The sequence below is a fragment of the Notamacropus eugenii genome, chromosome 1 (genome assembly GCF_028372415.1).
Source record: "Notamacropus eugenii isolate mMacEug1 chromosome 1, mMacEug1.pri_v2, whole genome shotgun sequence".
Taxonomy (NCBI): Eukaryota; Metazoa; Chordata; class Mammalia; order Diprotodontia; family Macropodidae; genus Notamacropus; species Notamacropus eugenii.
In genome coordinates this window covers 653,833,009-653,857,374 of record NC_092872.1, presented here as the reverse complement: position 1 = coordinate 653,857,374, position 24,366 = coordinate 653,833,009, and the positions used below count along the sequence as shown (strand labels likewise).

Here is a 24,366-nt window from a genome sequence, read left to right as displayed (position 1 = left end):
TTGAAGTGCATGGAATATAATATTCCAGAAGTCAAAGGAACTGACTAAAACCAAGAATCATCTACCCAGCAAAACTGAGTATTATACTTCAAGGGAAAAAATGGTTTTTCAATGAAATAGAGGACTTTCAAGCATTCTTGATGAAAAGACCAGAGCTGAAAAGAAAATTTGACTTTCAAACACAAGAATCAAGAGAAGCATGAAAAGGTAAATAGCAAAGAGAAATCATAAGGGACTTACTAAAGTTGAACTGTTTACATTCTTACATGGAAAGACAATATTTGTAACTCAGAACTTTTTTGAGTATCTGGGTAGTTGGTGGGATTACACACACACACACACACACGCACACACACACACACACACTCACATACACATACACACACATAGAGAGAGACAGAGAGAGAGAGAGGCAGAGACAGAGAGAGAGACACAGAGAGAGACAGAGAGCACAGGGTGAATTGAATAGGATGGGATCATATCTTAAAAAATCAAATTAAGGGGTGAGAGAGGAATATATTGGGAGGAGAAAGGGAGAAACAGAATGTGGCAAATTATCTCTCATAAAAGAGCTAAGTAAAAGACTTTTCAGTGTATTGAAAAAGGGGTGAGGTGAGAGAAAAAACATGAAGCTTACTCTAATCACATTCAACTCAAGGAAGGAATAAAATGCACACTCATTTTGGTATGAAAACCTAGCTTACAATACAGGAAAATGGGGGAGATGGGGACAAGCAGGGTGGGGTGGGATGATGGAAGGGAGGGCAGTGGAAGAAGGGAGAAATTAGAAGTCAACACTCTTGGACAGGGACAGGATCAAAAGAGAGAATAGAAGAAATGGGGGGCAGAATAGGATGGACACAACATGAATATTATTGAAGTCATTTGCAAAACTACACAGATATGACCTCTATTGAATTGCTTGCCTTTCCAAAGGGGATGGGTGGGGAGGGAGGAAGGAAGAGAAGTTGGAACTCAAAGTTTTAGGAATAACTATTATTCTTGCATACAACTAGGAAATAAGAAATACAGGTAATGGGGTATAGAAAGTTATCTTGCCCTGTAGGACAAAAGAGAAGATGGGGATAAGGGAAGGGAGAGATTTTAGAAGGGAGGGCAGATTGGTGATAGGGGTAATTGCAATGCTTGGTGTTTTGGGGTGGGGGGGAGAAATGGGGAGAAAATTTGGAATCCCAAATTTTGTGGAAATGAATGTTGAAAACTTAAATAAATAAATTTAAATACAAAAAAAAAAAAAAAAAAAAGAGAAAGCTTATGTGTCCCTACAAGTATCTGAAAACAACAGCACAAAACCCCTGGACACAGATGTGCTCTCCATCTTGAAGCAGAGCCCTATTTTAACAGAGACTTAAAACTCAATAATAAGCTGGGAAAATGAGCAAACAATATTAAAAAATATGACTATAGAAAGCTACTATGGTGACAAGGAAGACCAAAACACAGATCCAGAAGAAGACAACCAAGTCAAAATTCCTGCATCCAAAGGCTTGAAGAAAAATATGAATTAGTCTCAGGCCATAGAAGAGCTCAAAAAGGGCTCTGAACATCATGTAAGAGAAGTAGAGGAAAATTTGAGAAAACATATGAGAATTATGCAAGAAAATCATAACAAAGAAGTAAATAGTTTGGTAAAGGAGACAAAAAATATACCAAAGAAAATGGCACCTTATAAAAGAGACCAGGCCAAATGAGAAATGAGGTCTTAAAAACCAATTAGGAAAAGTGTGCCTTAAAATGCAGAACTGGCCAAATGGAAAAGGAGATCCAAAAACTTACTGAAGAAAATAATTCCTTAAAAATTAGAAAGGAGCAAATGAGAGTTAATGACTTTAAGAAAAATCAAGAGAAATAAAACAAAACTAAAAAAAAAAGAAAAGAAAAGAAAAATTAGAAGACAATGTGAAATATCCCATTAGACAAAAATCACCTGGAAAATAGATCCAGGATAAAAAATTTTAAAATTATTTGACTACCTAAAAGTCATAATTTAAAAAACCTAGGTATCATCTTTCAAGAAATTATCAAGGAAAACTGCCCTGATTTTCTAGAACCAGAGGGAAAAGTGGAAATTGAAAGAATCCACCAATTACCTCTTGAAAGAGATACCCAAATGCAAACTCCTAAGAATATAGTAGCCAAATTCCAGAGTTCCCATGTCAAGGAAAAAATATGGCAGTAGCCAGAAAGAAACAATTGAAGTATCATGGAGGCAGTCAGGATAACACAAAATTTAACATCTATATACACAGAAATATTTGTAGCAGTTCTTTTTGGGGGGCAAAGAAATAGAAACTGGGGACATATCCATCATTTGGGGAATGGATGAAAAGGTGGGATATATGATTATGATGGAATACTATTTTACTATAAAAACTGATGAGCAGGATGCTCTCAGAAAAAAAAAATGTGCAATGTACAAAGTAACAGCAATACTGTAATATGATCAGCTTTGAATGACAACTATTCTTAGCAATAAAATGATCCAAGAGAACTCTGAAGGACTTAGGATGGAAAATACTATCCATCCCCAGAAAAAGAACTGATAGTGTCTGAATACAGTTTGAAGTATACTTTTTTTAACTTTATTTTTCTTGAATTTTTTAATGTTTTCTTTCACAACATAACTGATAAAGATGTGTTTTGCATGACTACACATGTATAAATTATATCTAATTGCTTGCTTTCTCAATGAGGAGGGGGATGAGGAAGGAGAAAGAGGGAGAATTTGGAACTTAATGTTTTAAAGAGTAATGTTAAAATTATTTTACATGTAACTAGGGAAAAAGAAAATAATAAATATCATGAACCAAAAAAAAAAAAATAAATCAAATGTGAATTTTGGGAGAGTTTTGCAGAATCAAGATAACAAGTAAAAGCCAGCAGATAACACATAGTCTATCACCAAATGCTTAACCCAAATTTTACAATAAAGCAATTTATACACTTGATAAAAGAAAAAGAAAAAACTTCAGAATTCTATGGTACAAAAAGAGGGCCAAAAATTCTATGCAGTTTTTCCAGATGAAGGAGTGCCATGTTACTAACCCCCACAATGTGGAAGGGATAACAGTATTGAAACTTTCACACTATGAATGGAAATCTGAAGAGTACACCTGAAGAGAAAACTTAGGGAATTAGGGTGAGGGAAGGATTACAGGTATTTTCAAGTACTTGAAAGAGCATCCACATGGAAAGACAGTAACTTATATTTCTTGCCCCAACAAGGAAATCAAGGAGCAATAAATGAAATTTTCAAAGAGAAAGGGTGAGGCTTAATTAAAAGAAAACTTTCTGATAATTGTTTTTATACAAGAAACAGGATGGAACACTTCAGATGGTAGCTGGTCTCCCTAAAATGGAGGCCACTAAAATGAGATGAGATAACTAATTTTTAAATGTATTTTATAGAAGAAATTATTTTTTCCTGAATAGATTGATTTAAATGGTATCTAGGGTTCTTTCTAATTTCAATATGGATTCTATAAAGTCATATAAAGACAACTAACGATAAACTTAAGGTTTAAAAAGATCTTTCTCATCATTAGAAGTCATTTATTTCTTATTAAAGTAAGTCCCAATTACCCGTGCTTTGAAAATATTCTGAATGGTAGAAGAAAAAGGATTCTGGAGAGGTAGTTAGGAGGCCAAGACTTTATTCATGGCTCTGATACTAAATGAGATGCATAACTTGTAGAATGATAACTCATTTCTCTGGGCCTCTATTTCCATACCCATAAAACAAATGTATTAGCCTAAATAATTCCTTAGATATTTTTCTGGACCATTAGCTTTTTATTCTAGGTTTACATTTTAAATTCTTACTTCTATAGAGTGATATTTAGGAAGTGCAATGTAGAAAATTATGTCAACATCAAGAAGACCTGATGCAATAACTTCCATGAATCTTTTCCAATTGGCCTTAGCAAAGTATTCCTTGATTATTTACTTTTTCAGTTTTAGGTCTTGTTCCAATGGCAGAAGAATGCTAACTTTTTTCCTTCTTCTGGAAATATTATTAAGAAAAAGTAGGATATTTCTCAATATATTCATAGGAAATGGGAAATTCACTCTCCAGTAAATGAGCTACCATTTTAATTTCCCTATCTCTTCATGGACGAATTTAAATGAACATTATCCTAAAACATGTTTTCAGTTAAATCAATCAATTTAGACAGCTAAATATGATCATTTGCCAAAAATGGAGATGAGAGAACGGCTTTTGACCTGGATACTTCAATGCTCTGAGATATTCTACCATCTTATGGACATGGCTGAGCATTCTCCACTGGTCTATATTAAAACCAAACAATGCCTTCTCGTGCTGTGTGACTTTTGAGTATGTACTCTTACAAATCCTTCACAAGGCTTCTGTCCAAATCTCATAGATCTTTCACACATGTTAACACTGTATGATTACTAATGAAAAACAGAAACTATCTGTTAGTTATTCCTCATTCTTATTATCTGACCTAAACACATTCTTTTAAGGTTCAACCTATATGATTGATTAGCTGATTAGCTTCGTAGAATTTCAGATCCAGAAGGAACTTTAGAAATATTGGTCCTAAGTTCTTCATTTAAAATGAGTTTTCAAAGGTTATGAAACCAATGTATGACAAATTCATGACAGAGAAAAATTAAGCTCTTTGTGTCTCTTTCCACTGTTCTTTCTACTTCTGTAGGAATGCATTCAATATTTTGGTTAATTAACTGAGTTTGTATAAAGACAATTAAAATAGTAACCAAAATTTTTTATTTTTGCTATGTTGTAGGCCATTGAATCTTAGAATGTAATGCACCTCAACTTCTATCTAGTCTAAACTGTGCCTGAATTAAAATCTTCTTACATCCTATGCTTAAGTAGTCATGCAGCTTTTTCATAGATACCTGCAGTGGGGGATCCCACTAAATCAAATGCTACTCCATCAGTCTCCGAAGTACTTGTATTTGGAAGCTCTTTACTAGTCAGGGAAGTCAGGAGTTAGTAAAAACAAGAGAATTTAACACCTTTAAGTTAATAAATGATATGTATGGAGATTTTATAAAGTTTGTCAATAATCCTGAAAAACTAGCTGTTTAATTTGCATTCAAGAAACATTAGCAATAATGTAGACACAGCTCAAGGTTCATTAAGTCTAAAACATATAGTGTATTATAATCTAACAACTCCCAATGATATAGCACTTTTTTCATAGATATAGTGGTATTATTGCAAAAATAGCATTGTTACCATCTGGTTTTCCATATTTCCTACTTGAAGAAATTTAGAATCTTTCAACTCCCACCATAATCTGACTCCACATTAACTTCCCAGCTAAGCCTTACTAAGTAAGACTACTATTACAAACATGGACTTTTCAATAGCCAGTTTCCCTTCTTCTTTGTCTTATGAATATAACATGCTCACCACAACTATACCTTTCCATTCATGTTTCTCCTCCTAACAAGCATCTATACTTTGTAAAATTCTTCCCCATTTCCACTATGTAAATAAGTCCTACCTATCTAGTACTGCTTTATTTATGAAATATTCATTGTCTGTTAAATTATGGGTTCTTTAAGGAAAGGGATCTTTTTTAAAGATTTTTTTTTCATTCATCATATCTAGTTCTATGGAAGGAGATTGAAAAATACTTATTAACTGAATTAAATATTTAACAAAAATTAAATGATATTCTTGAGGTTGGAAATATGTAGAATATTTGAAACTCCTTTTGCTTGTATTCAGAGTTGACCTATTCCTATCCCCTTCTTTCTTCATGAAAACCAGCACATAAGGAGTTTCTTTTTGCTTTATAAAGACTGAAGTGAACAGCTATTTTCTTTCCTTAGCTATTTTATGATACCTCCTCCTGAACTTCTGACATTAACTGCCACTCACTGTCAGAAAAGCTGTCAGTGAACATGAATCAATCTTTCCATTCAGGATAAATTAGAGCTGAGTTACAGACAATAGTTCTTTCTAACTCCAAAGGGACTGCTTTTCTTTGAGCTACCACTTTGCTTGCAAAATAATCATCTGGAACCTTAGTACATGAACTGCAATTGTTATTAAGGACCTCAATTAGAAACTCAGTTTCCAAAAAAAGAAGTAAACTCCAATGTAGAAAACTGGTTGTCTTGGAATTCAAAGTAGTCAATGAAGAGAAAACAGGTTCCAGTTCTATTCAATAAGGTTATCACAGAGCTCACAGACTAATGCTGCAAGCAACTATGTACAAATGAAGTATATAAACTGATAAATTGAAGGAAACCTCAGAAAGAAAGAGCTAGAATCAAAGGAGATTGGAAAAGGATTCTTGTGCATGTTGGGATTTAAATCTACCACTTTACCTGGTTTCAACATCAGAATAAGATGCCCCTCCCCGCATAAGCTCATCATTTTTCATCCTATCAGCATGCTCCCAACTCAAACCTTAATTGACATCACTTCCCTCAGCTTCTTCACCTCTCTGATTAGAGTGCTAGTGGGTGGGGGGTAAAATTCCAAACTCTTCCCAAAACCTTCCTTTATAGAGGGCAGATACTGGGCTCTCAGCTCCTCCACTTTGTATCTTCTTTTCTATCCAACTTCAATTCCATGGAACAAGATGCCTCCATACAAGGTACTCCCTGAGTTCACCCCTACTTTCTTGCTTCCTTTTTTGTATTGTCTCCCCCTTTAGATTATGAATACTGGAAGGCAGGTTCTATCTTTTTATTAATCATATCCTCAGGCCTTGCACAGTGCCTGGCACATAGTAGCTGCTTAATAAATATTTGTTAGATTGGGTTTCAATTGGATGTGAAATTTGAAGTATGGAAATTGAATGAATCATGCTGATTCCATCTTGTGACTCAATTTTAGCTTAGTTCCCTTTCTATTCAATTATAACTCTAGTCTAATTTCTGTATCATGAGAAAACTGTATTCAGTTATGGGAACTGTGAGAAAATTTTATTGCATTGTTTGAACCTAGCCTTGCATGGTTGGAAAGTTGAACTACCTCTACTTGCTGCTTAGTGACCCTTAACTAAGGACCTAATATAGGCTGATCAAAAGCCCAGTCAGTATCAAAACTTAATGTAAGGAGTTTTCTCAATTACATATCTCAAGTAACCTATATTTCTTATCTGAAAACTATCCCTGTATTGGTCAATCAGTTATTGTTTCTATGTTCCTTTGATTTAATACAGATATTTGGGGGAAGTGTGACACCATTTTTTATTTCTGATTTCAGGAAACTACACCTGTTCATGCCCCCCCCAACTTGGAAAGTCCCCAGTCTTTCTTATCATTAGAAATCAGATTACCTCAATTCATATCTTGGCTGTTGTCTTTTAATTAATTGGTCTTATTTGGTTAAATATTTTACTTTATAAAAATCTGTCCCACTTGTCATTCATGGTCTTTGGACTGATTGGGGGGGGGTGGAAGTCCATTGGACCATTGATTTATGTTTTGTTAATAAGTTATATAGCTCAGATTGATTCCTCACTAATTATTAATTGTCCAGAAAAGAAACAAAATAGAGAATACAGGAGGCAGATATGATGAAGATGAGCATTCCAGGTTTTGGAGAAAGCAAGTGAAAAGTCATAGATTTGGGACACATCAGGAGATTAATTGCTTTTTGTGAAGAATAACAAGGAAGCCAGTATTACTGGAGATTAGATTATAGAGTATGTGAACAGAAGAAATGCATTATAAAGACTACAGTGTTAAGAAAATAGTGGTTATGAAGGTATTTAAAAGCTAACCAGGATTTTATATTGGAATCTGGATGTAACAGGGAGTCACTGATGCTTATTAAAGGATGGAAAATTGGAATGAGTGAAGATTAAGTATATCTCTTCTTAGCTGAGTGGATGATGGACCAGAGTGGGGACCAACTTAAGGCAGGAAAGCCCACCAGAATACCATTGCAACACTATAGTAATGAGTTGATAAATTCTTGTAATACAGTGGTAGTGGTTTAAGAAAAAAGAAGTTAAGAAGACTGGAAAATTTGAAGAAAAGGTAATGGATTTTGGTTTCCTGGATTTTAGACAGAGACAAGAGAAATAAATGATAGAACTATTCAAATGACATTTGTGAAGTATATGACATTTAGCTTTGTCTAACATTAAAAAATAGTGAATTTCCAGACACAGTAGTCAACGACTATAGTAATCTACTGTTTCATAAACCCACTATTTGACAAAAATGGCTGGGAAAATGAGAAAATGCTATGGCAGAAACTGGGCATAGACCAATAACTTACACTGCATACCAAACTAAAGAACAAATGGGTACATGATTTAAATATAAAAATTGATACTATAAGCAAACTGGGAGAACAAGGAATAGTTTATCTATCAGATTTATGGAGAATGGAAGAATTTATGGCAAACATGACATAGAGAACACTATTAAGTAAAAAAAGGATGATTTTGATTACACTAAATTAAAAAAATTTTGTACAAAGTCTGTACAACCAAGTTTAGAAGGGAAGCAGAAAACTGGGGAAGAATTTTTAGAATCAGTGTCCTTTGTAAAGGCCTCACTTCCAAAATACTGAGTCAAATTTACAAGAATACAAGTTGATACCAGTGAAGAACCTGCCATAGCAAAGCTGAGCAGGGTGCCCCTAGTAGTCTGAAGCAGCAGCAGCACTGCAGAATCTCAAACATATCGACCAAGGATGGAAGTCCAGTGGAAGGGAGCAGAAGCCCATGTAACTGGAGCAGCCACTCCTGAGACAATCAGCCTGCAGATTAAATGACGATAAGTCACATACTTGAACTCCCAGGAGTCAAGATTGCAGAGTGATCAGTAAATGCTATTGCCCTCCCCTTGTTGACCTTGAAAAATTCAGAGAATATTTCCCTAGGGAAAATCTGGGAATAGTGACATCAGCTGAAGGCATAAACAGTCTCAATCTGTGAGGCTAGGAAAATTACAAAGGGAGTTCCCTCTTGCTGTGGCTGAAGGGGCCAAGTGCAGGACCTGAGCTGTCCCAGATAGCCCCACCTCAGTGAACCCAGGAGTAAAGGAGGTCACTAACACTGTGGATAAGACAAGATAGATCGATGGAGAAAAATATATGGGGATAGAAAGAAATATACCTTTTTCTCAGCAGTAAATGGCACATATACAAAAACTGACCATGTATTAGGTAGGGCATTAAAATTTTACAATCTAGTGCACAAAGACAGAGATGGTCCTTGCATCCTTCTCAGGTCATATTGCAATAATATTATATGTAATAAAAGGCCATGGGAATATAGACCAAAAATTAATTGGAAATTCTATAATCTAAACCTAAAATATGAGTATGCTAAACACGAAATCATAGAAACAATTAACAGCTTCATTCAAGAATGACAATAATGAAACAAATGACCAAAAGTTATTGGATGCTGCAAAAGAAGTTCTCAGAGGAAGTTTTATATCACTGAATTCCTAAATGAATAAAATACAGAAAGAAGGTATCAATGAATTGGGCATGTAGCTGAAAAAACTAGAAAAAGAACAACTTGAAAATCCCCAAGTAAATACCAAATTAGAAATACTGAAAACCAAAGTAGAGATTAATAAAATTGAAATTAAGAAAACAATTGAAATAATAAATAAAAGTAAGAATTGCTTTTATGAAAAAAACAATAACACTGATAAATCTTTGGTCAATTTGATTTAAAAAAAAGAAAGAAGAATATCAAATTCCAATATCAAAAATGAAAAGGGTGAACTCACCTCCAATGAGGAAGAAATTAAAACAGTAATTAGAAATTACTTTGCCCAACTGTATTTCCATAGATTTTACAATCTAAATGAGATGGGTGAATATTTTAAAAAATGTGAATCACCCAGATTACCAGAAGAGGAAGTTGAATACTTAAATAACCTCATCTCGGAAAAAGAAATTGAACAAGCCATCAATGAACTCCCTAGGAAAAAATCTCCATGGTCTGATGGATTTACAAGTGAATTTTACCAAACATTTAAAGAACAGTTAATTCCAAAATTATATAAACTATTTGGGAAAATTGAGGAAGAAGGAGTCTTTCCAAATTCTTTTTATGATACAAATACTGTTCTGATACCTAAACCAGGAAGAACCAAAACAGAGAAACAAAATAATAGACTAATATCTGTAATGATCATACGAGTAAAAATTTTAAATAAGATTTTAGCAAAAAGAAAACAACAACTTATGGCAAGTATAATATATTATGATCAGGTAGGATTTATATCAGAAATGCATGGCTCATTCAATATCAGGAGAACTATTGGCATTATTGATCATATCAACAACAAAACTAATCGAAACCACATGATTATCTCAATAGGTACAAAAAAATCCTTTGAAAAAATAAAACACTCATTCCTATTAAAAACACTAGGGAATAAAGGGAATAAATGGAACTTTCCATAAAATAATAAGCAGTATCTATCTAAAACCTTCAGTGAGCATTATATGGAATGGGGATAAGCTAAACGTATTCCCAATGAGATCAGGGGTGAAAAAAGTACATCCATTATCACCACTGTTATTCGATATGGTACTAGAAATGCTAGCTGTAACAATGAGAAGAAAAAGAAATTGAAGGAATTAGAAGAGGCAAGGAAGAAACTAAGTTATCATTCTTTGCAGATGATATGATGATATACTTAGAAAATCCCAGAGATTCCAGTAAAAAACTATTCAAAATAATAAACAACTTTGGCAAAGTTGCAAGTTTCAAAATAAACCCACACAAATGTTCTGTGCTTCTATACTTACTAACAAAGCCCAACAGCAAGAGATAAAAAGAAAAGTTCCATTTAAAACTAGGGTAGACACTATAAAATATTTGGGAGTCTACCTGCCAAAACAAATCCAGAGACTATAGGAACACAATTACAATTCACTTTTCACACAAATAAAGCCAGATCTAAGGAACTGGAAAAACATCAGTTGGTTGTGGGTATGCTAAAGCAATAAAACAAAAATGACAATTCTACCTAAATTAATTTACTTATTCAGTGCCATATCAATTAAATTATCAGATAATAATTTTCTAGAGCTAGAAAAAAATAACATCAAATTCATCTGGAAGTACTAAAGGTCCAGAATATCAAGGAAACTAATGAAAAGAAATGCAAGGGAAGGTGGCCTAGACATACCAGATCTCAAATTTTATTATAAAGCAGCAATTATCAAAACCAGTTGGTACTGACTAAGAAACAGAAGGGTAGTCCAGTGAAATAGTTAAGTACTCAAGACAAAGTAGTCAATGAATATAGCAATCTAGTCTTTGATAAACTCAAGGACTCCAGTTTCTGTGATAACAACTCACTTACAAAAATTGAAAATTTAAAAGGAAAAATGGATAGCAGAAATGACATAGATATTAGACAAAATAATTATTTTCACAAGTTTGATGAATGTTAATAATTGTTACAACAGACTATAATATCCCAGAAAGCATCTTATTAAGCAAATATTTGTTTTTCTCTGCTTGTCAAATTCAGACATGACTTTCAAAGCCAACATTAAATTAGACATTAAATATACTTGGAAAACCCAAAGAAGAAAGATGAAGGATTGTTGTCATCTCCTAAAGCAGAGAGAGTCAATAGAGGATATAATCACTTTTTTTACAAAATTTCACAGGATAGTTACTTAAACAAAATCTCTGAAATGTACTGTAATAGTAATTTAAATGGGAAGATCTTTCCCATCCATTAATATACCCATGTCACCTGCCTGGGTCACATGGAAATCTGAGTCACATGGACCCTGTGGTGGGAGGAGTTTGCTGAACAGGTACAAGAGGAAGGAGTAGAGCAGAAAGTGAGTCAGAGTAGTAACAGATGGAAGAAAGCAGGCAGCAACTAGAGTGAGTGGGAGAGCCTGTTTTTTATTTTGTTTAAGGGAGCCTTTTTTGTGATTTGTTTAAGGGAGTTGGTTTGTGGGAAGCCTAACAGAGGGAAGACTTGTGGATGGTAGGGCCCCCTGCATTGTTATTGTATATATATTTCTTTGTTGCTTTGATGGATTTGGTTTTCTGGTGTTGGAATTTGACTTTAGGACCTTTGAATAAATGTTTTGGTTCTATCTTCTATGTGGAGAGTCTTTTACATTTTGTGATTCAGAACTGTACTGGCATATTCATAGCCATCATAGGTGCTCTGAATATTGCATTGGCACTACAGGGACACAAGGTTGAAATTTAAGGTGGGATATAGCAGGGGGGAGTCAGGTGGTGCAGTGGATAGCACAGTGAGCTTGAAATCAGGAAGACTCGTTTTCATGAATTTAAATCCAACCTCAGACACTTACCAGCTGTGTGACCCTGGGCAGGTCATTTAACCCTCTTTACTTCAGTTCCTCATCAGTGAAATCATCTGGAGAAGGAAATGGCAAACCACTATTATATCTTGCCAAGAAAATCCCAAAATGGGGACTCAGAGAGCTAGATATGACTGAAACACAACAATACATAGCAGAAAAATAAAGAAAATATATTGAGGAAAAATAACAAACTCTTTCTTCAACCATGAATGGTAGAACTACTACACTTGAACCATAACACCAAAGTCTTTGATGTGCTTATAGAGGAAGTAGATATAGTACTACAGAGAACAAAAACAAGGAAAGAAGGATTGAACAAAGTGTGTATAAAACACACCTGTGGTTGAAGATGATATCACTGTGAGGGCCTTGAGGGAATAATATGGTATATATCTGAAAGAGGGGGAAATGGTAAAAGTACGGAAATATATTGAGCAGCATTAATATTATTAAACAGCAATCAAAGGAACATCAATAACTAACAACTTATATGCTTACTTTTCTATCTTTATAAATTTTTTATGGAAAGCTTCCTCACATGCATCAAAATTATGAGAGAACAAGTATTCTTTCACAAGAGAGATGGAAATTAGATCAAATCATTATCATTTCACAATCAATTGAAAGGCAAAGAGAATATCACATCCTATGGTACTTTTAATTAATTGATTTAGGAAAATAATTCTTTGGTAGAACAAAATATCCCATTAGTAGTCCCTTTAAAATAATATTTCCCATCAAAACATTAAAATCATTCAAATTCTATGGACAGTACCACAATAGAAATAACCCTATTCAATAACTCTCTGATAATAAAGATGAAGGAAATCTTAAAAATGTGAGATATAGACTATCCAAAAGTTACTCACCACTGTAATAGATGATATCTAGAGTGGAGTTCAGGTAAAAGAAGAATTCTCTATGGGTGGTATGGTCTTCCAGAAACTACTCTTTTCACATAACATTGTCCCAGAACATCACAGAACTTCTTGTAATAAATCCGTAGTAAAACAAAGAGCCTGATGTATTGATTGACCCAAGAAAAAAGGAGTGGATGAAAAAAGTACATTGGTTAAATTCTAATTTCAACATGCAATTAGAAGAACACTATACAGAGCAACTCCAACTATACATATACAAATATACAAATATACGTATGTTTACACACATATACATATAGTATCAATACACAAGTTGAAAACAAGGGCCCAAAGTTTAATAGAAACAGAAGAGTAAGCAAGATGGCTTTAGGGAAATTACAAAGCTCCTTTTGTAACTATGAAATTTTAATAAAAGAAAAGATATTTTTAATACTAACATTTAACTGGTGTTGATTTTTTTTTTTTTTTGCATGAAGACATGGAAGATGGTATCTGCAAAAACCTTAAAAAAGAATGTCACAGTGAAAATGGAGTTTCATATGGTGGATATGAAGAAACTTCATCCAATGAATAAGGGATTCTAAAGAATAATAGGCCTTAAAGACATCATGAAAAAGTTGCATAAAAAAAGATGGCTAAAAAAAATGTAAATTAAAAAGGGCCACAAATAGATTGCCAAAATGTCACATTCCTATCTCACAGATTTCAGAAAAATAAGGGAAGAAAGTTTCCATATGTTGGATGAACCCCTTCTTGTTAAACTTGCCAAGAAATAGATAAGATTTGTATAGGATTGGCAGACAATAGTGTATTACAACCTGCATTTTTGGAAGGAGTTAACAAATGGATGAGTTCACAGGTCCATTTTTGTATCTAAGTAACCTGATTTATTCAAATACATCACTGACAATTTTGACAACAACAACAAGATATTGACAAAGATGGAAAATAGATGACAATAATGTCTTACTGAAGTTTAATTAATGCACATTAATTGCCTTAGTAAGACCAAAAAGAGCTTAAAAAATGCTTTAGCCCACAAACACATGACTTTGGAGAATTATAGCAATGAGTAACATTTCAGAATAAAATTACTTTTTTAAATATCTTATCAAGGAGTATAAAAAAAGAGTACTATCATGTAATTAAACAGGAAAATTAGAGTTACAAACAGTTTAAAGGAAGTTTGTTGAAATATTCAGATACAAGTAATTTCAATGTCATTTAAACGTGAAACTAGAAGACAAAGTAAATAAAATACAGATATAAAAGATTACAATGATTTTTTTAATAAAACATTTTCTATTATGGAAAGTAGAGCTATCATACTTTATCTCTGACATAGTCTCAGATCTGCTACCTACCTCCATAGGAATTAGAAAAGTCACTAAATAGGACAAAATAAGAGCTTAGAAAATACAAAAAGCAATAACATTTATTATTGTTACAATTATAATTATAAATTGTTTTATGGTTCACAAAAATCTATATGCATGCTATCTCATTTGATCCTAATGATGATTCTGTGAGGTAGGTGCCATTTTAATTCTTATTTCACAGATGAAGAAAATGAGGTTAAGAGAAGTAAAGCCATTTGTCCAGGGTTATGAAGCTAGTAGATATCTGAGATTGAACTCAGTATTTTCTTTCTCCTAGTCCAACAATCTAACTATAAGCAGGAGAGAGAAGAGTGAATCTGAAGGTAACAAAATTGTGAAAAATTTGAGGGATTGATTCACAAGGTATCTAAAATGGGAAGTGGCTGAAATAACAATGGTGTGTATAAAATTATCTTATCAAAAAGAGGGGAGACTAAGAGAATATTAACAGCAGTTGAATGATTTGTCTGATGGAGTTCTAATACAGCTGTGCCCAGTCCCTATAGTCTAACTTCATTACAGGCCTATTGTACCCATCTAGATCCTCCTCCCCTTCCAATGTCCTAACTTCTTCATATATGCCTCACTGTTCACTAGAATAGCAAGTGTGTCACTGAAGCTCATAGTTCTCACAGAATCAGCATGTATGGGAACCCAGCTGCTGCCTCTACCTAGCCATGACCCCCAGACCTATTCCCACAGAAACAGGTGTGTTCTTGTAGTCAATCACAATCACATTATCCATCTAGCCCAAGACAGGACCACAATACCTAACTATCTGTCTTGATCAGAGAGGATCATGATAGCTAGCCAATATGATAGATAACCATGATAGGTAGCATGACTAGAATGTTTAACCACCAAACTATAGATGGGATCCCTCCTCCATTACCTAATCTCTTAATAAATTCCTCCTGCCTTTTTAATAGTAATCATATTTCTATAGTCTATGTAATTTTTTTGTTATATAATTGAGTCTTTACCCTATAACAAATTCATCTTTCTTTCTCTGAAGTTGCTGGTTCCTCTTGGAACTTAGCCTGCTTCATGAGAGGCATCAGTCTCAATAAGTGCCTGTACTTGGATTAGAGGTGATCTGACTCTGAATTCTTTGAGACAGTTCCACCACAACACATCATGGAACCTCAACAATTTTTGGTATCCCTGGTCAAACCCCAACATGTCTAGTTTCCCATCTATATTAAAATTTTGTGACAATAAGATAAATGCACATCAATGCCATCTCTGGTAAGGGTATTTGTAGAGAATGGGCAAGTGATTAAAAATGATACTCTATGGCAGACTAGATATTTTCCATTAAGCAATATAGAGAATACATGATTCCACTGTGCTTATTCTTTATTAGTTACAAAAAAATTGAATTTACCAAATAACATCTCATAGGATCTTTTTTTCCAAGAAATTGTTCCCCTTCCCTTCCCTATCTCACTTGTGCAAAAACATATTGTTCATTCAAGTACAAATCACACTACTGACTGGCATAGAAATTTTGGTCTTTTCAATTTCTGATAGGGGTTAGAAAATCCATTCAATTTTCTTCCTTTGTATTTAATCCTTGGGCAAACTTAAGGTCCATTGTAAGGACCTATCCAAAAATAGACAGACAGATAGATCTACATATAATGGATGAGAACAAGCAACAACATTAAAAATAAACTACCAAGCAGAATCAAAGTAAAGGGTATCTTGAAGGAATGGAGAAGGGAATAGGATAAGAAGGAAGAGGAGGAGAAAGGAAAAGAGAGAAGCAGGAGAGGGAAAAGAAGAAGAAGAAGACTGTTACAACATAAGGAGAGCTAAAAAACTGGAAATACTGTGGGAAGAAAACAGTTTATTAGAAACTTGAGGAACCCAGATCCCCCATAAACACCCTTATAAAGCTCTACATATGCACCAGAAGAGACAATGATAAGAGAGAGTTATAAGCTCTATTAATTCGTGAAATCACAAGAATGCTCTAAGAGTCCTGCAGAAACTATAAGCAGAGACAGAACAGGTTAAGCAGAAAGCAGAGATCCAGGAGAGGTGATAAAGTTATACCAGAGTCTACAAAAGTGTATATGCAAGACCAGTGCCTAGGATAACATTCAACATTCAATTTATGCCCTGATCCTGCCATAATCAAAGCAGGACACAAAACCAGAACATCAGCCCAGGTAGCAGAGTGACCAGGACCTGGCAGGATAGCTACCAGGCAGTACTGCCCGAGGAATAGTAGGGGAGAGAGCCATACTAGAGCCCAGGTACACTTTGCCCAGGCAACCCACATCTGACCTAGTGCAGGAGACACAGTAATGGAAAGGGCAACAATGCAAAAGCAAAGCACAAGGGATCTCACTACCAGCATACCCCAAAACACCACTATTTGTGGTCTATAGGGATCACAGTCATGAATGGAGCTAACTGTGGAATGAAAACTGTATAAGAAGGAGCCAGAGTAGGACATATTATACACAGTGAAGAGTTATGGACTGAGCAGGAAGATCAAAAGACAATCCAAAAGAAGAGAGTAACCTCAAAACAAGTTAAATTGAGCTCCAGGGAAAATTTCCTGGACATCAAAACTATGGGAGAACTTGAAAAATCAGATTTTTAAAATATAATTTATAAGAAAATGGCAGCTTTTAAGGAAAATTTGTAAGGAAAATTAATAACAGTACAGATAATGAATAAACATATAGAAGAATTAAAGTGCCTGAAAATTAGAACAGGCCAAAAAGAAAACAATACCCCTTCTTTGGGAAAGGTGTATGGAAAAAAAAATAAGGAAATGGGCAGGATTTGGGGCTTGTGTCACACTTTACCAACTTCTGATTAAGGATTGGTGATGAAACATTCTTCTGACTTCTTGACTTAGAGTTCATGGATTCAAGATGTAGAATAATACATATATTTTCAGACATGGTGATATGGGAAGTTTGGTTTGTTTTTGTTTTTTTTGCTTGATTATACATTTTTATTATAAGAATTTTTATTTTTTTTGTCAACTAGTGTGACTGGAAGAGAGAGGGAAGGAAGGCTATAGATGACAAAAATGAAAAGAAATAAAAGAGGTAAAATGCAGAATTATTCTAATACACAGAAAAGAAAAAAATGGAAGGCCTGAAAGAATCACAGATAAACAGAACAACTCTGAAAATTGCACGTAGTGATTATTTCATCTTCAAAAAGAAAAGTACACTTTATATAATACAGATTCACAATTTCATATACAATATTTTGTTGTTTTCATTCTTTACAATTTCTGAATAAATTCCCATTTGGGAGGTATTTGTTAAGTTCAGTCATAAACGGGAATTGTCTAGGATGGGCATACAGGAATAGGTTATGGTCTACATCGCTGGAAGAAGTAGACAAATCAGTTTGGTTCCAGATCACTTTAGGTATTTGACTGCTGTGTAGTTTTAAGTTTTTCACTAAGTCAGATTGAGAACCATCCTGAAACAAATCAGCTTTATGATGAAAACTGTAGGACTAATGAGTTCAATTTTCAAGTTTTTTTCTTCCAGATTTCAGGAGGATTTTTCGAAAAATCCATTCTCTCACAGGCCATGGAAGACACTACTGTTTGATTTCATTGTATGATGAGAAAATCATAGAACCCTGCATACTTCAACTCCTATTTGATCTAGAATCCCTTCTTCAATATCACAATAAATTATTATCTACAATGCATCATGTTTCTAGTTATTATTATTATTTTTATTATTATTTCATTCAGTCCATTTCTTCCTTTAGGAAGCTCTGATCATTAAGAAAGTTTTCCTTGTAGAAAGTCTAACTTGGGGGAGGAGTCAAGATGGCAGACTAGAAAGATGCACATACCCGTAGCTCTTACCCCACAACCCATAAAATACCTGTAAAGAAGAACTCTCAACAAATTTTAGAGCAACAGAAGCCACAGAACAACAGAGTGGTGGAGATTTCTGTCCCAGAGAGACCTGAAAGACCAATGGGAAAGGTCTGTCACACACCTGAGGCAGAGCAGAACCCAGCCCTGCCTTGGCCATGTGGCACTCAGAGGAATAGATCTGAGCAGGCTTCAGGGACACAATCTCCAGCTGCAGTGCAGATTCCTCAACCCACAGGCCACAAAAGTCAGTGAGAGGGTCTTTTTGGCGGCCGAGAGGAGAGCGGGGTGTCGCCATAACTCAGGCCTCCTCAGGTGGCAGCAGTAGAGGCAGCATCAGACAGGGCTCCCAACGCAGGCAGTAGCCCGCATCCATTGTTGAAGGTCTCATTGTAAAACCCCTGAAGGAAATGAACCCTGTGTGGCTACCCTGCCCCTACCTGAGCAGATGATCTTAATCTCACACTGAATAGCAGCCCTGCCCCTGCCTACCACCCCTGAGGCTTGGGAGCAGCTCATTTGAATCTCAGCCCCCAAGTGCTGACTTGGTGGAACTGGAGGCCAGGTGGTTGTGGAGAGGAAACTCAGAAGTCAAATCAAGGCTGGGAAAATGCCCAAAAAAAGGGGGAAAAAATAAGACCATAGAAGGTTACTTTTTTGGGGAACAGGTGTCTCCCCCCATCCTTTCAATTGAAGAAGAACAAGGCATACTGTCAGAGGAAGTCAAAGCCTCTGTCTCCAAAGGGAACTTAAACTGGGCTCAGGCAATAGAAAACCTTAAAAAACAAATTAGCAGTTTACTAAAGGAGAACCCAAAAAATGCTGAGAAAAATAACAGCTTTAAAAAGAAGTTAACTCAATTGGAAAAAGAGATCCAAAAAGCCAATGAGGAGAAGGAGGTTTTAAAAAGCAGAATGAGTGAAATGGAGGAGAAGATTCAAAAGCTCACTGAACAAAATAATTCGTTGAAAGAGAGAATTGAGTTTAGGGAAACAAATGACTTGAGTTAAACCAAGCAGTTAGTAAAAAAAAAAACCCAAAATTTGAAAAAATAGAAGATAATGTGAAACAATTAGTTGGAAAAAAAGCTGACCTGGAAAATAGATGCAGGAGAAATAATTTAAAAATTATTGGACTACCTGAAAGCCATGATCAAAAAAAGAGCCTAGACATTATCTTCCATGAAATTATGAAGGAAAACTGCCCTGATGTTATAGAATCAGAGGGCAAAATAAATATTGAAAGAATTCACTGACCATCTCCTGAAAGAAACCTGAACAGAGAAACTCTTAGGAATATTGTGGCCAAATTTCAGAGTTTCCAGATCAAGGAGAAGATACTGCAAGCAGCTAGAAAGAAACAATTTGAGTATTGTGGAAATACAATCAGGATAACACAGGACTGGCAGCTTCAACATTAAGGGATCAAAGGCCTTGGAATGAGATATTTCAGAAGTCAAAGAAACTGGGATTGAAACCAAGAATCACCTACCCAGCAAATCTGAGTATAATATTTCAAGGGAAAAAATAGTCATTCAGTGATGTATATGACTTTCAATCATTCATGTTGAGAAAAAGACCAGATCTGCATAGAAAAATTTGACTTCCCAAGACAAGAATCAAAGGAAGCATGTAAAGGTAAACAGGAAAGAAAAATCATAAAAGACTCTCTAAAGCTGAACTGTTTACATCAGCACATGGAAAGAAAATATTTTTAACTCTTGAATCTTTTCTCAGTATTTGGATAGATGGAGAGATTGTACACACACATACACACACACACATCATACACGTAGATAGATAGAGATTACAGGGTGTGTTATATCAGAAGAGATCATATCCACACACAAAAATAAAAAAAAAATAAAAACTTAAGGGATGAAGAGGAAAATTTCAGAAAGAGAAAGGGAGAAATGGAAGAGGGCAGGCTATAACTCATAAAAGAGATAAGAAAAATCTTATTCAATGGAGGAGATAAGGAGGAAGGGGAGAGGAGGGAAAATAAAGCTACTCTCTCCACATGTGACTGAAGGGGGGAGTAATATGCTCACTAAATTTGATTTGAAAATTTATATCATACCACAGTAAAATAGAAGAAGAGGTGACAAGTAGGGTGAGGGGATTGTTAGAAGGGAGGGCAAATGGGAAAAGGGAGTCACTAGAAATAAACACTTTTGAGAAGGGACAAGGTCAATTGTAGGGGAAAAAATAAGGGAGAATAGAGAAGGACAGAGGGCAATATAATTAGTACTACACAACATGATTTTTATGGAAGTCTTTTGCAAAAGAACACATACTTAGTATGTCTTGAATTGCTTCCCTTCTCAGTGGGGCTGCAGATGGGGGAGAGGGAGAGAAGTTGGAATTCAAAGTATTAGAAATGAATGTTGAGAATTTTTATTGCATATAATTGGGAAATAAGAACTACAGGGAATGGGGTATAGAAATTTATCTTGCCCTACAAGAAAAGAGAGAAGATGGGGATAAGGGAAGGGTGGAGTGTGATAGAAGGGAGGGTACATTAAGGGAAAGAGTAATCAGAAAGCAAGGTATTAGGAAATGGGAAAAGGGAGTGATGGGAAGAAAAATTGGACATGTTAAAAAGTTAGGTAAAAGCAATTAGTACTTAAACAATTGACTGAATTAATTGCTGAGAATAAATCAATGACATCTTTAGTTTAGGGAAAAGAATTTCAGTCTAAAATTTCCTAGAGGAAGGTAGCCTTGGGAAAATTTGGCACAGATGGCAAAGTTAAGGTTTTGGTTTTTTACTGTTTTTTGTTTTGTTTTGTTTTGTTTTTTATTTAACTTTTCACATTTATTTTCACAAAATTTTGGGTTACAAATTTTCTCCCCTTTTATCCCCTCCCCCCCAAACCCAAGCATTCTAATTGCCCCTGTGACCAATCTGCTCTCTCTTCTATCCTCCCTCTCTGCCCTTCTCTCCATCTTCTCTTTTGTCCTGTAGGGCCAGATAACTTTCTTTACCCTTTAACCTGTATTTCTTATTTCCTAGTGATAAGAACATTACAGTTTATCCTAACACTTTGAGTTCCAACTTCTTTAGCTCCCTCCCTCCCCACCCCTTCCCTTTGGAAGGCAAGCAATTCAATATAGGCCAAATCTGTGTAGTTTTGCAAATGATTTCCATACTAGTTATGTTGTATAGGACTAACTATATTTCCCTCCATCCTATCCTGTCCCCCATTACTTCTATTCTCTTATGATCCTTTCCCTCCCCATGAGTGTCGACCTTGGATTGCATTCTCCTCCCCATGCCCTCCCCATACCCTCCCCTCTATCCTCCCCCCCACCCTGCTTGTGCCCTTGTCCCCCACTCTCCTGTACTGTGAGATAGGTTTTCCTATCAAAATGAGTGTGCATTTTATTCTTTCCTTTAGTGGAATGTGATGAGAGTAGACCTCATGTTTTTCTCTCGCCTCCCCTCTTTATCCCTCCACTAATAAGTCTTTTGCTTGCCTCTTTTATGAGAGATAATTTGCCCCATTCAATTTCTCCCTTTCTCCTCCCAATATTTCTCTCTCACTGCTTGATTTCATTTTTTTTTTTAAGATATGATCCCATCCTCTTCAATTCACTCTGTGCACTCTGTCTCTATGTATGTGTGCATGTGTGCATGTGTGTGTGTGTACTCCCATCCAGTACCCAGATACTGAAATGTTTCAAGAGTTACAAACATTGTCTGTCCATGTAGGAATGTAAACAGTTCAACTTTAGTAAGTCCCTTATGACTTCTCTTTGCTGTTCACCTTTTCATGCTTCTCTTCATTCTTGTGTTTGAAAGCCAAATTTTCTTTTCAGCTCTGGTCTTTTCATCAAGAAAACCTGAAAATCCTCCATTTCATTGAAAGACCATTTTTTCTCCTGAAGTATTATACTCAGTTTTGCTGGGTAGGTGATTCTTGGTTTTAGTCCTAGTTCCTTTGACTTCTGGAATATCCTATTCCATTCCCTTCGATCCCTTAATGTAGAGGGTGCTAGATCTTGTGTTATCCTGATTGTATTTCCACAATACTTGAATTGTTTCTTTCTAGATGCTTGCAATATTTTCTCTTTCACCTGGGAATTCTGGAATTTGGCCACAATGTTCCTAGGAGTTTCTCTTTTTGGATCTCTTTCATGCGGTGTTCTGTGGATTCCCTGAATATTTATTTTGCCCTCTGGTTCTAGAATCTCAGGGCAGTTTTCCTTGATAATTTCATGGAAGATGATGTCTAGGCTCTTCTTTTGATCATGGTTTTCAGGTAGTCCCAGAATTTTTACATTGTCTCTCCTGAATCTATTTTCCAGGTCAGTTGTTTTTCCAATAAGATATTTCACATTATCTTCCATTTTTCCAATCTTCTCGCTATGTTCTGTGATATCTGTCTTTCTCATAAAGTCCTTAGCGTCCATCTGTGCCATTCTAGTTTTGAAAGAACTATTTTCTTCAGTGAGCTTTTGAATCTCCTTTTCCATTTGGCTAATTCTGCTTTTGAAAGCATTCTTCTCCTCATTGGCTTTTTGAACCTCTTTTGCCAATTGAGTTAGGCTAGTTTTCAAGGTGTTAATTTCTTCAACATTTTTTTGGTTCTCCTTTAGCAGGGAGCTGATCTGCTTTTCATGCTTCTCTTTCATCCCTCTCATTTCTCTTCCCAGTTTTTCCTCCACCTCTCTAACTTGATTTTCAAAATTCTTTTTGAGCTCTTCCATGACCTGAGCCCATTGAGTGGGCTGGGACACCGAATCCTTGATTTCTGTGTCTTTGCCTGATGGTAAGCATTGTTCTTCCTCATCAGAAAGGAAGGGAGGAAATGTCTGTTCTCCAAGAAAGTAGCCTTCAATCGTTTTATTTCTTTTCCCTTTTCTGGGCATTCTCCCCAGCCAGTGACTTGACCTCTGAATATTCTCCTCACACCCACCTCGCCTCCTGGTCCTCCCAACCAGCGTTTGGGGTCGGAGATTCAAATGCTGCTTCCCGCCTTAGGGCTTTTGGCGGGGGCAGGGCTGCTCTTCAGTGTGATAATTAAGTTCAGGTGGCTGCCTCTCAGGCTCAGTTCCTTCAGGGGGTTTATGCAGAGACCTTCCACAATGGATCCAGGCTCCCGCCCGCTTGGGGAGCCCCTGTCTGCAGCCGCCTCTCAGCTTCTATCTCCCGGGGGGATCCTAGCCATGGGGGCACCCCACTCCCCTCTCGACCCGCCAAAGAGACTCTCTCACCGACCCCCATCACCTGTGGGTGGAGGGACTTGTGCGGCCGCTGGAGATCCCCTCCCTGAAGCCTGCTTGGATCTGTACCTCTCGGAGCCGCGGCCGCCACAGGTCTGGGTTGGGCTCCGCGTCTGCAGCGTGACGTACCTTTTGCAAGAGGTTTGCAGGTCCCTCTGTGGGTGGAGGGACCCGCGTGGCCGCTGGAGATCCCGTCCCCATAGCCCGCTCGGATCTTTTCCTCACGGTGTCGCGGCCACTGGAGGGCTGCCCTCTGCTCCCAGTACCGGCACCTAGTCCGCAGTGTGAAGGACCCCCCGCGAGAGGTTTGCAGGTCTCTCCGGAACAGAAATCTCCCTCGCTCCAATATTCCGTGGCCTCTGGGTGCAGAATTCACCATGAGTTGGTCCCCTCTAGCCGTTCTGTGGGTTGTGGGTTCGGAGCTATGTGTATGTGCGTCTTTCTACTCCGCCATCTTGGCTCCGCCCCCAAGTTAAGGTTTTAATTGTAAATTTGATTTTTGATTGCTATTTATTCAGGAACTTGAACATGTTTACAAAGGCATGTAAGCTACTTAAAACTTGTCTCAAAAGATGTTCCTTAGGCAAAGCGAAATTATAATCATATTTGAAACCTGGTTATTGGAACCTTTCATTTTTTAGATGCTATGGGACTATTAAGTGACTGTTCTTCTGAGTCTAACTCCAGG

The 24,366-nt window shown here is 36.1% G+C and overlaps 1 long non-coding RNA gene across 1 annotated transcript in view; it reads right to left on the bottom strand.

The window, feature by feature from the left end:
- The window catches only part of LOC140528133 (uncharacterized), a 29,592-nt gene extending 16,202 nt beyond the window's left edge, over positions 1 to 13,390 (bottom strand). Inside the window, exons 1-2 of the long non-coding RNA XR_011975087.1 lie at positions 13,189 to 13,390; positions 12,308 to 12,372 (exon numbers count right to left, since the gene is read on the bottom strand). This is a non-coding gene — a long non-coding RNA (uncharacterized lncRNA). The remainder of the gene's footprint in view (positions 1 to 12,307; positions 12,373 to 13,188) is intronic.
- Between the last annotated feature and the right edge of the window lie 10,976 nt (positions 13,391 to 24,366).